The sequence below is a fragment of the Chiloscyllium plagiosum genome, chromosome 5, assembly GCF_004010195.1.
Source record: "Chiloscyllium plagiosum isolate BGI_BamShark_2017 chromosome 5, ASM401019v2, whole genome shotgun sequence".
In the NCBI taxonomy this organism is placed as follows: Eukaryota; Metazoa; Chordata; class Chondrichthyes; order Orectolobiformes; family Hemiscylliidae; genus Chiloscyllium; species Chiloscyllium plagiosum.
Genome location: NC_057714.1, coordinates 60,029,847 through 60,043,701, shown reverse-complemented (window position 1 = coordinate 60,043,701; position 13,855 = coordinate 60,029,847).

Sequence of the window (13,855 nt, the reverse complement as noted above, 5' to 3'; positions counted from 1 at the left end):
AACTCTTTGCTGACTTTTAAAGTTCTCCTGATCCTCCAGACTGCCACTATCTTTCGCAGCATGATATGCCCTAGTTTTTGCTTTTAGGTTATCCATGACTTCCTTGTTAAGCCACAGATGATTTTTCATCTTTTTATAATTCCTTTTTCTCTCAATTAAAAATCACACAACACCAGGTTATAGTCCAACAGGTTTATTTGGAAGCACTGGCTTTCGGAGGGCTGCTCTTCATCAGGTGGTTGTGGAGTCTCCACAAACCCCACAACCATTTGATGAAAGAGCAATGGTCTGAAAGCTAGTTGGGTGATTTTTAACTTTGTACAACCCAGTCCATCACAGGCACCTCCAAATCATTTTCTTCTCAGGAATATACTTTAATTGAGAGGTATTTATTATCTCCCTAAGCATTTGTCACTATTCTTCAACTGTCCTACCCTTTAATATTTTTGCTCAGTCCCCTTGGGTCAACTCTTTCCTCAGGCCTGTATAATTATCTGTGCCAATGTTAAAACTCTTGGATGCTACTCTGTCTTCACTCTTTCACTCTGAAGTTGAAACTCTAGTACGCTGTGGTCACTCCTTCCAAAATAATCCTTACCAACAAGATCATTTATCAACCCTTTCTTGTTACATAATGCAAATCTAAAGTAGCCAGTCCCCTGGTTGGCTCCGTGACATGTTTCTCTAAGAAACAATCCCTCATACACTCTATGAATCTTTCTACTATGAACCACTCATCCAGTGTTCACTATGGGGAGACCTCAGGAACCATGTGAAGGTGAAAAAAAAGCTTTCCAACAGAGGGGCTCATTCAACTGCATATGATACAAAAACCGACTCTCATTCATGAAAGCTTCTCGAGAAATAAAATACCTTTGAACGGTCAATATATTGTAAATACAAATAAAATTCATCTTGTTATTTCATAACCTCGTAAAACTGTCAACCAAAATGCCTGTATATTATGTACTTACTAACATATGTGGTTCTGGATATTTAAAACTCAGACATCATACTGTCAGTATAATAACAAACTTTAGAAAATGTAAACGAGAGAACCAAATGAAATTGCAAAAACAAATGACGTTTTTTCTGAACTAGACCAGATGGTTTGTCAATTAATGCATTCCAGCAACCAGTGATTTTTTTTTGTACTCTTAGTGAAAGATATAGATGTTTTAAAATTTTTAATGGCTGGTTATTTAAATGACTTCAGATGATGACACTTAAACAGACCATAAATCCACCCTTCACAAAGTTTTACACCTCCTCCATAAAATCTTGTTTCCTGTAATAAAGGTTAAAGCTCCTGGAATAGTGGCAATGCTGTCTGCTTGAATGCAACACTGCATTTAAAAGACCTAACACATTTGTGTTCATGCCAACACATTTCATGTCCTGGCCCCTTCCCCGGATGGCCAAGAATTGGATCTGCTGGAAAGGCGTGGGGCAGGGGACAAGATAAACACATCTGGATTTCACACAGCAAGATCTTTCTAGAAATCTGTACTCTGTGGAAGTGCTGTGCATAACTCTCCAGCTCAAAGGCAAGAGAACTACTACTGAACCATAGCTGAATGCTAAACTCAGCTTTCAGTTCAATAAAAAGCACAAATTCTTTAGTACTTACCCAGCTCTGACTCACCACTGAGTTCTAACTTCTACCAAATTCCAGTTACACACATTAGATAGATTTATTCAGAACATACAACAGTGAAGCAAGCTGGCATTTAAGCTTCATTCATCTCCTTCATCTGCATCTACCATCATTACTCTCTATTCCCTTTTTTCTCATGTTAATGTCCACTTGTATACTGTTCTTACTTCACCGTGTTCCTCACTCTGTCAGTGTTGTTATATGTACTCACAGAGGAAATATTCTTGGGATGTGACTCTCGATGGCTTTTTTTTTGTGTGTACCAACTTATAGTTATATGAGCAATGTCGATAGTAAGCCTACATTTTCTTGTTCAGCTGAAATGAGAAAAGTCATATGAAGCCTGCCCTATTGAAGGATCAATCAGTCAGATGGTGATTTTACCAGTAATGCATTTTCTGACCACATATGTGTGTTTACATTAAGTAATATGACTCAGCAGGCATATCTAATCAGGTCATGTTAAAACCAGACACAGAGCACTAGATTTGATCATTGATCATTTGTCAGTATAACAAACTGAGGTTGACAGAGTTGTGCTATGTAAATATCACACAGTTGATTGGACGACACAAAGGTTACAAGGAAATAGTCTATGCGAGCAGCTTGCCTGGGTCCAAAATTTGTTAAAACTGAAAGATTAGCCTCGAGCCAAGGAAAACAAGTAGATTTTTTAAGGCTGAGATAGACAGATCCTTGATCATTAAGGGAATCATGGGTGATGGGGAAAGGGCATAAAAGTGAACATGAGCAATGTTGGGACAGTCATGATCCCATTGAATGGTGGAGCAGGCTCCATGGGCAGAACAACCTACTCCTATTCTTACTTCTTTTGAATTTATGGTTTCATGCTCTAATATGTGAAAGGTCAACTGACCGTGGTAGACAAAAAATACTTGATGTCTGCCAGAGGCCAACTAGACAATTGTTGAAGACTGGCTACCTTGGATGCCTTCCTTGAAGAAGTTCTCCTCCTCTCTCAGTGAGTTTCTCTCTCCATCTTGGAGGCTTCCTGCCTCTATTCCTGATGAAGGACTTTTGCCCGAAACGTCGATTTTCCTGCTCCTCGGATGCTGCCGGCCTGCTGTGCTTTTCCAGCACCACTCTGATCTAAACTCTGGTTTCCAGCATCTGCAGTCCTCACTTTTGCCTCATTGTTGAAGACTGGACAATATCAAGGATTGATCATGCAGGTACCATGCATGGACAGAGGTATAACAGAACATGCAATCAAGGTGATAGCAAGCTAGCTCAGGAACAGGAGTTGCCTGATCAATGATTGAATGTTAGGATGGAGCAAGCTGATCACTTGTTTTGATCAATTTTATATCATCCTATTTTGCAAGGTCAAAAGATACATTTCTCAAGGAAAAACAAAACATGTTAAATGCTACGGACTGTTTTTCCACAGAAAAGAATCAGTGGACTGTGAACTTCTGAGGTAATGATATGTTTAACTGAAAGCCTCAGATTAGTCCTCATAAACCAGGTCACTTGTAATCATATGTATTCTGCAGGTAAACTTGTGATTAATATTTTTGTGGTTATTATTACTGCAGTATTTTGCAGAGTACATTGTGCCAATAAAGAACAATTGGGTAAAACCCATTGTTGGTACTGCCTTGAGTTATTGATATCTAGATAAACCCAACAGGCCAGGAAAGGTAGAAATAAAAGGTTATAGCAGTTTAATTATTGTTCTAACACTAAACAGCAATGGTTAATTTGCTGCTTCTTGGGGAAAAAATCTCCAATTCTAGACCACTTAAACTTTCAAAAACTGCTTCAAAATGAGTGTGCTGAAGGTCTTTTGAGCTTTGTTTTTCTACCTCTTCAGTCAGCATGCGTAGTTCAGTAAATGTTTTTTCAAATTACAGGGCAGATAAGCCCGTGGGCAGGATCACAGCCGCAGATCAAGTATTTGAGGTTGGATATAGAATCAAACTGTGTAGGAGGTTTTTAAGAAGGTTAAAGCATTTTTGTGCAGCATGTGTGAGAGTTTTATCTAAATGGCAAATGTCTTGGTAATAAGATGCAAATGGTATCCCATGAAATCACCTGAACTCTTTGCCAACAAGGTACTGTCCTTTAAGTGCATTACTAAGATGAAAAACAAAGATGAGGAAAGTGGTAAAGTTTTCAGAAACTGAGTATTTGAAGTAATATTTTACAAGAACACAAATCTGACACACTTGAATAAATTTAAAAACTTGCCTAAATTTTATATCATCCTATTTTGCAAGGTCAAAAATACATTTCTCAAGGAAAAGCATAATATGTTAAATGCTACTAACTGCTTTTCCACAGAAAAAGAACCGGTGGACTGTGCACTTCGGAGGTAATGATATGTTTAACTAAAAGCCTCACAGTCATAAGGTTGGAATGAGCATATTTTCTAATCAATCTGTTCGGAGATCGTATTCCATACCTCTGGAGCAGGTGGGACTTGAAGCCAGGATTCAAGTTGGACTGAATGAAACAGACAATCAAGCTTTTGAAGCTGTGTTAAACATTCCAGTTAAAATGTGTCTCAGTAAGAAATGCTTGCTGGGATAAATTAATTACTGTTTGGAACTCCAGTGTAACTTCCATTTCTGATGAGATGAGAGAATATAAGGTCTGAACATTACATTTGGTACATAATCTTTTGACAGAGTTGTGGAAAATAGTCCAGAAAAGGATAAGTGAGGATACTTGGTTGATCAAAAAGCAATTATCATCTCTAGAAGCTTGTGGAGAATGGATTTTGTCAAGGCAGGTTTTCTCTTTGTGCATCAAACAAAAAAATGCAAAGTTCCATTGTATAACGTGTGGTTTTGGATAAATTGATTTAGTGGCGAGTCCCTGTGTAACTGTGTAACATCAGGCCTGCTGTTGAAGTAAGGGTATAAACAGTGGATGTTAAAGGAATTACTTTCCTGCAGTGAACAAGAGGGAGTTTGGCTAATTGTTGCTGCAGAACAACCTGCAAATAACAAGGACTGATCATCTATCAGTGATTGTTGAGACAGTTGTTTTTTTCTGTCATTATAGGTGTCCTGCTCACTTCATGTATGTTCACAACCAGCTTAAGTTTTGTGGCAGTTGTAGTTTTGAATCTGTATTGGGATAAAATTCATCCTTACGGATGGAACTTCAGTTCTCTTAAATTTCAAATCCACATCTAGGGACTCCAGGAGCAAGGTCCTCCAATTTCTATCTGCTACATTCGAGATTTTGAACATCTGGGTAGCTTTGCGTGTTCTTCTGCATTTAATCTTTTGGAAAGTTAATGAAAGAAATGTTGCAAATCAGGTTCTCTTACATCAGCTAAATCTGGAAATGCGCCCCCTTTATCCTGGCACCCTGTTTAAGCAGATGTTGTGTACTTGAGAAGTGAAAGATCCTGAGGCAAAAGATGCCAAATATTTCCTTTAGGACTGAAGGAGCAGTCAATGTTCCATTTGGTTCTAAAATGATAGAATCATTAAAAACCAAAAGAACCACAGATGCTGTAAATCAGAAACAAAAATTGAAATCGCTGAAAAAAGTTCAGCAGGTCTGTCTGGCAGCATCTGTGGAGAGAAATCTGGGTTAATGTTCCAGGTCTAGTGACCCTTCCTTAGAACTAGGACAATGTCAGTCTTTGTGCAGAAGATAGACTAAGGGGAGGTGGTAAGGAGAAAACAATAGATGAGGATAGAGCCCGAAAAGAGAAGAACAGTTCAACAGACAAAAGAGTGGATAACAATCTGGCTAAGAGGGTGAACAGTGATAATGGGGACAGTTAATGGCTGACAATTGGTTTTGTGTAATAGCAGATGACTTGATAACAAGAGTTGAAAAGTGTGGCACTGGGAAAGCATAGCAGGTCAGGCAACATCTGACGAGCAGGAAAGTCAATGTTTTCGGCATAAGCTTATGCTCCTCGGATGCTGCCTGACCTGCCGTACTTTTCCAGTGCCACACCTTTTGATTCTGACATCTCCAGCATCTGCAGTCCTCACTTTATCCTATTTGATAGCAAGGCCTGATGTGTTGGGGTCAGGGTAAGGACATGGGAAAGCTCAAGCCCGAAAGTTGTTGAATACAATTTTAAGTCCAGAAGGCTGCAAGATCCCCAAGTGGAAAAGTAAACCAATTATCTCTTGTCAACTGGGCAGAAAGCCACAATGGCTTCCTAGTTGAGGTCACCCAGTTAAATCGTAGTCAAGGCTTAATGACATAATTGTGCTCTAATCATTATATTTAAAGAAGAACCCCACTGTTTTCAGGCAGATGCTTTAGTCGCCCACTCAGAAAATAGAAGACATGTGAGAAGAGAGCAATATGTTGGCAGTTTAGTCTCATGGCTAGTTTTAACAGTTTTACATAAGGCAGAATTAAAGTATCATCTTAGTGAGTGATCAACAGCACACCATTACATAAAGATTAACATTTTAGGACCTTAGGTCCATTCCAGTTTATGTTGCAATTTAGCTCAGCAGTGTCAACTACTTTTTTGAACAAAGAAAGATTATTTAGTTTGAAAGTAAAGTAAATATACAGAGTTTCTATCAACTTAACCTTTTGCTGTTTAGTAGATGTGTTTGCCGTTTGTGACCTAAGTCTAAGCCCAATAAAGCTTTTATTTGAAAATTTAAGCAAATCTTTGAAGATTCCATGACATAACAAGTGATATAAAAAACTAAAATGGTCATGAGTTTCTTATGGATCTTTTGACTTATTGTAAATGAATTTGATGTTGTGCACATAAGCTGCAGCTAAAGCAGCACCAACAACAATACATCACTCTAACGCAAGATAGAGAAATGTCCCAACATTTCACATCAAAATCTAGTCTGAACCAAAGAAGAAGAAATAAGAAAGAAGAAATGAAAGAAACCTGGCTGAAGAAATACAATTCACTGATGGTTTCTCTTGAACTCCTTGATTACTTGGACATGTGCTGCCTGGATATTGAGTCCAATCGCTTCATCTTACTGCTGACATTTCGTTGTTATTTTATTGTTTGGCTCTGGCTATAATGAAATCTGCAGCTAAGTGATTTTGGCAAAACCCGATCTGTGTGTTGGTGAATAAACAATGAGAGGATAGTTGTATCTTGATGGTAATATCAAGAACTTATTCCATCATTTTATTGATGATTATGAGAATGTTGTTTGGGCGATGATTGTCAAGTTATATTTAGCTTTTTATTGTTCCTGGGCAGTTATCTGCATTATCACAAACTGGAACAGCTTGTCCAGGCAAGTGTGTACTGGCACAAGGTGAGAAGCACTGCAGCTGGGATGATTTTGTGGGCCATCAGCTTTTCCACCTGAAGTGACATTTAGTTGCTGTAGGTCCAAATATTTTGCTGACTGAACAATTGAGCAATGCTCTGTATGAATTTTGGAATTTCGGGATACCATTGACCAGAAACTGAATTGGACCAGCAAAATATAAATAAAGTGAGTACAAGAGCAGGACAGAGGCTGGAAATCTTGCAGTGAATAACTCATCACTTGACTTCATACACTCTGTCTACCATCTATAAGTACAACTCAGAAATGATGGAATACTCCCACTTGCCTGAATGAGTGCAACTTCAACAATGCTCATGAAGTTTGACAACATTTAGAACAAAACAGCCCACAAGATGGGTGTTAAATCCCAAAATATTAACTTTCTCCACTACTGATGATCAGTAGCAACAGATGCACTGCAGAAATTCACCAAAGATCCTATGACAGCACCTTCCATATATTTTGATTCGGAGATGCCGGTGTTGGACTGGGGTGTACAAAGTTAAAAATTACACAACACCAGGTTATAGTCCAACAGGTTTATTTGGAAGCACACTAGCTTTCGGAGCGACGCTTCTTCATCAGGTCCTTCATCAGGACACTATCACCTGATGAAGGAGCGTCGCTCTGAAAGCTAGTGTGCTTCCAATTAAACCTGTTGGACTATAACCTGGTGTTGTGTGATTTTTAACTTTCCATATACATGACACTATCATTTAAAGAGACAAGAGCAACAAATACATGAAAACAACACAACTTACAAGTTCCTCTTCCCTCCATTCACCATGCTGACTTGGAAATGTGTTCTTCCTCCAGCATCAAAATCTTGCAACTTCTTCCCAAACAGCATTGTTAAGGTGGCTGAACCAAATGGACTGCAGCAGTTCAAGAACATGTCCACCTTCTACAAGTAACTAATGTAAGTAATGAACACAGCCAATGACATCAATCTCACATAACTAAATAAAATAAACCTAGTGCCATACCAGGTACATCGACTCAGTGACTACCTATGCAAATCAACCTGTCTTCTTTCAGGTAAGCGTCTCTTCTTTTTTACTTTGTGATAAGGGGACCAGCATGGATGGCAGTGCAGGGAGAGCAATTGTCCTCCTGCATGATGTTTTATGGTGAGGGACACCATTAGTGTCCCATCCAATTTCATCTGCAGGAAGTGCACCCAACTCTCACCCCTCCAAGACATTGTTAGGGAACTGGAACGGGAGCTGGATGAACTTCAGATCATTCGGGAGGCAGAGGCTGTGGTAGATAAGAGTTACAGGAAAGTACTTACTCTTAGGCACAAAGAAAGCTGGGTAACTGTTCGAAGGGAAAAAACAGTCAGTGGAGGGATCCCCTGTGGTTGTTCCCCTGAAATACATGTATACCGTTTTGAATACTGTTGAGGGGGACGACGTACCAGGGGTGTGCAGTGGGGCCCAAGTCTCTGGCACAGAGCCTGACCCTGTTGCACTGAAGGGAAGGAGGGAAAGGAGGAGAGTTAGTCATTGGGGACTCAATAGTTAGAGGCTCAGATAGAAGGTTTGTTGGGAACAAACAAGACTCGCGGTTGTTGTGTTGCCTCCCAGGTGCCAGGGTCCATGATGTCTCGGATCATATCTTTGGGGTCCTGAAGGGAGAAGGTGACAAGCCTCAAGTCATTGTCCACATAGTTACCAATGACATAAGTAGAAAGAGGGATAGGGATGTAAGGCAGGATTTCAGGGAGCTAGGGTGGAAGCTGAGAGCTAGAACAAACAGAGTTGTTATCTCTGGTTTGTTACCCGTGCCATGTGATAGCGAGGCAAGGAATAAGGAGAGATATCAGCTGAACACGTGGCTGCAAGGATGGTGCAGGACAGAGGGTTTCAGGTTCTTGGATAATTGGGGTGCATTCTGGGGAAGGTGGGACTTGTACAGACAGGACAGTCTTTACTTGAAACAGAGGTGTACTAATATCCTGGGTGGGAAATTTGCTGGTGCTTTTCGGGTGGGTTTAAACTAGCTCAGCAGGAGGATGGGAACCGAAGGTGTTGTTGCAGTGCAGGGACAGGATTTCAGGGTCACAGGAATGTGCTGGCAGACAGCAAACTGGTTTGAAGTGTGTCTACTTCAACGCCAGAAGTATCCGAAATAAGGTAGGTGAGCTTGCAGCATGGATAGGTACCTGGGACTTTGATGTTGCGGCCATTTCGGACACATGGCTAGAGCAGGGTGAGGAATGGATGTTGCAGGTTCCAGGGTTGAGATCTTTCATTAAGAACAGGCAAGGCGATAAAAGAGGAGGGAGGCGTGGCCTTGTTAGTCAAAGATAGTATAACGGTGGCTGAGAGAACTTTTGATGAGGACTCTTCTACTGAGGTAGTGTGGGCTGAGGTTAGAAACAGGAGAGGAGAGGTCACACTGCTTGGAGTTTTTTATAGGCCTCCGCAGAGTTCCAGGGAGGTGGAAGAGAGGATTAGCAAAACTATTCTGGGTAGGAGTGAAAGGAACAGGGTGGTCATTATGGGGGACTTTAACTTCCCTAATATTGGCTGGAAATGCTATAACTCTAGTATGTCGGATGGATCAGTTTTTGTCCAATGTGTACAGGAGGGTTTCCTGACACAGTATGTCGAAGGGCCAACAATAGGGGAGGCCACACCGGATCTGGTGTTTGGTAATGAACCAGGCCAGGTGTTTGATTTAGTTGTAGGTAAGCACTTGGGAAAGAGTGACCATAATTCAGTTACGTTTAGTTTAGCGATGGAAAGGGTTAAGTACATGCTACAGGTCAAGAGTTATCGATGGGGCAAGGGCAATTATAATGCGATTAGGCAAGAATTTGGATGCATAGAATGGGGTAGCAAAATGTAGGGGATGCAGACGATGGAAATGTGGAGCTGGTTTAAGGAACAGATATTGCTTGATAGTTATGTCCCTGTCAGGCAGGGAAGAAGTGATAAGGTAAGGGAACCGTGGTTTACTACAGAAATTTCATCTCTTGTTAAGAAGAAGAAGGAGGCTTATGTGTTGATGATGCAAGATGGTACAGATGAGGCGATGGAGAGTTACAGATCAGCTAGGAAGGATTTAAAGAGAGAGTTAAGAAGAGCAAAGAGAGGACATGAGCAGTCTTTAGCAAATAGAATAAAGGAGAACCCTAAAGCTTTCTATAGGTGTGTGAGGAATAAAAAGGATGATTAGGGTAGAAATTGAGGGTGATTTAGCAGTTTGGATTAGAAACTGGCTTTCTGAAAGAAGGCAGCAAGTGGTGGTTGATGGAAAATATTCAGCCTAGAGTCTGGTTACTAGTGGTGTGCCATAAGGATCTGTTTTGGGACCACTGCTGTTTGTCATTTTTATAAATGACTTAGTCGCAGGCATAGGTGGATGGATTAGTAAATTTGCAGATGACGCTAAAGTCAGTGGAGTAGTGGACAGTTTGGAAGAATGCTACAGGTTGTAGGGGGACTTGAATAAACTGCAGAATTGGGCTGAGAAGTGGCAAATGAAATTCAATGCAGCTAAATGTGAGGTGATCCACTTTAGGAAAAATAAGAGTAAGACAGAGTACTGGGTCAATGGAAAGATTCTTGGTAGTGTGGATGTGCAGAGGGATCTTGGAGTCCAAATACATAGCTCCCTGAAAGTTGCCACCCAGGTGCTGTTAAGAAGGCATATGATGTGTTAGGTTTCATTCATAGAGGGATTGAGTTCCGGAGCTGCAATATTATGCTGCAACTATACAAAACGTTGGTGCGGCCACACTTGGAATATTGTATACAGTTCTGGTCCCCATATTTCGGGAAGGATGTGGAAGCATTGGAAAAGGTGCAGAGGAGATTACCAGGATGTTGCCTGGTCTGGAGGGAAGGTCTTATGAGGAAAGGCTGAGAGACTTGGGTCTGTTCTTATTGGAAAGAAGAAGGCTAAGAGGGGATTTGATAGAGACATACAAGATGATCAGAAGATTAGATAGGGTAGACAGTGAAGACTTTTTCCTAGGCTGATGACGTCAGCTTGTACAAGGGGGCATAACTAAAATTGAGAATTGATAGATTTAAGACAGATGTCAGAGGCAGATTCTTTACACAGAGAGTGGTAAGGGTGTGAAATGCCCTACCTGCTAATGTTCTCAACTCTGACCAGTGGAATGCCACAAGGATTGGGTGCTGGGTCCATTGCTTCTTGTCAATTATATAAATGACTTGGATGTGAACATAGAAGGCATAGTTCGTAAGTTTGCAGATGACATCAAAATCAGAGGTGTAGTGGACAGCAAAGAAGGTTACTTCAGAGTTAAATGGGATCTTGATCAGATGGGCCAATGGGCTGGGGAGTGGCAGATGGAGTTTAATTGAGATAATTGCAGTGTGCTGCTTTTTGATAAAGCAAGTCAGGGCAGGATTTATACACTTAAGGGTAAGATCCTGAGGAGTGTTGCTGAACAAAGAGACCTTGGAGTGCAGGTTCATAGTTCCTTGAAAATTGAGTCGCAGGTAGATACGATAGTGAAGAAGGCGTTTGGTTTGCTTTCCTTTACTGGGCAGAGTATTGAGTATAGGAGTTGGGAGGTCATGTTGCAGCAGTACAGGACATTGGTTAGGCCACTGTTGGAATATTCTGGTCTCCTTCCTATTGGAAGGATGTTGTGAAACTTGAAAAGGTCAGGAAAGACTTGCAAGGATGTTGCCAGGGTTGGAGGATTTGGGCTATTGGAAGAGGCTGAATAGGCTGGGGCTATTTTCCCTGGAACATTGGAGGCTGAAGGCTGACCTTATAGAAGTTTATAAAATCATGAGGGGCATGGATAGGATAAACAGACAAGGTATTTTCTGTGGAGGTGGGGGAATCCAGAACGAGAGGGCATAGGTTTCGGGTGAGAGGGGAAAGATATGAAAGGGACCTAAGAGGCAACTTTTTCACACAGAGAGTGTGTATGGAATAAGCTGCGAGAGGAATTGGTGGAGGCTGGTACAATTACAGCATTTAAAAGGCATCTGGATGGGTATATGAATAGGAAGTGTTTAGAGGGATATGGGCCAACTGCTGGCAAATGGGTCTAGATTAATTTAGGATCTGGTCAGCATGGATGAGTTGGACTGAGGTATCTGATTCCATGCTATACATCCCTATGACTCTATGACTCTATATGTCTGCTCTTAAAAATGATTCTGCGATTGGCAGTACTCACTAGACAATTCTGAATGTAATAGATATGCTAACAATCAATTCATGATATTGAATTAACTTGTAATGTGGCTCACTTATGGTTGCTAGAAGTGACATTTGTACATCACAAGGACCTGTCTCTAGAAACAAAAGGAGTATCTTCAAGCCTTGCACTTTCTTGAATACCTGGAGTCTGGGAAATATTCAGTTTGTCAAGGCAAAGTCTCAACCAATCAAAATTGACTTTCCAGCAATCAACTGTAACTTCTCCTTCAGTAGATTTTGGTTGTTCAGAACCACAGCTTAACCAGAATGTCCATATCCCATAAAAGAATCATCATAAAATGTTCTGAGCTATTTCAATATTCTACAAGTAACTTGTCAGATTTAGAAGTAGGGTCATTTTTGTATTTCTCTGAGATAACTAAGATATCATGTAGGAAAGATTCATAATATTTCATGACTGCATGGAAACTTGAATTCTATATTGGAGGAATGTCGAGCTTTCAGTTTGATTTGTACTTCTATTGTATATGTGTTAAGAAGGGTAGTGGGGGGATATTGTTTTTTGTTCCATTTTAGACATGCTCTGAGGGTGGTGCTGGGATATGTAGAAATTATTTTGACTGTAGATATGTTTTGTTTTCATCTAATTAAATAAGCTCTTTAAAACCCTGGGGATAATTAGTTCAGTGCATTAGGAAAAGGGTAGAATAGAGAAGAAAAGCTGCTGTTGCCAAGTGACAGACATCTAGTTAGAAGCAACCATGCAATGCGTAGGTTTCATTCAGACATTAAGAGGCTGTTAATAAGTCTCCAAAACAGTCAGAGCTGGGAATCAAGTGCTGAGTTGCTTTGAGTAAAACTCCAGAAGGAATAGTCTGTGGAAGACATGGACTAAAGAAACACTTACTAAATAATAATTGAGCTATATTAGCAGTTTACTTAAGGGTCACAGGAATAGACATTAATTAAAGGAAGCAGTATCAAGTGAATGCAGAACTTTGTTGACTTACTAAAAGTAAGCGATTGAACAAGAAGCTTTAAATTGGAAATAGGGATAACTCTTCCCAGCAGTTTGAGTGTCTGTCACAAGCAGACCTATTTTAAATACCAGAAAGAAAAATTCCAACCCGTTTATTCTCAACAACCTCACAGATACACATGATCAGATATTGCATTCATTTTCAATTGGACACAAATGTGACGAAATATTCATCAAAAAAACTTCTTGAGAATATTTTTGGCAGTAAGCAGTTACTGCTGCTGAGATGTGAAATACTCAGCAGGTCAGAAAGCTTTTGTGGAGACAGGCAGAAACTTTTTTGATTGATGAATCTGCTAATGAGCCCAGCCATAGTAGATAGCTAATCGTCAGCAATTAAGAGTCCACTTAGAGGCAAATTGGTGAAGCTGCTGGGACACACTGGCAATGCACAGTCCACCTTGATGAGGGGGTAGCCTGGCACTGGCTGCCTATTGGTAGCAAGATTCGGAGATGCCGATGTTGGACTGGGGTGTACAAAGTTAAAAATCACATAACACCAGGTTATAGTCCAACAGGTTTAATTGGAAGCACACTAGCTTTCAGAGCGACGCTCCTTCATCAGGTGATTGTGGAGGGCTCGATCGTAACACAGAATTTATAGCAAAAATTTGCAGTGTGATGTAACTGAAATTATACATTGAAGAATTGATTGTCTGTTAAGCCTTTCATCTGTTAGAATACAGTGATAGTTTCACTTCTTTCATGTGTAAATCACAAAACCCTTATTTT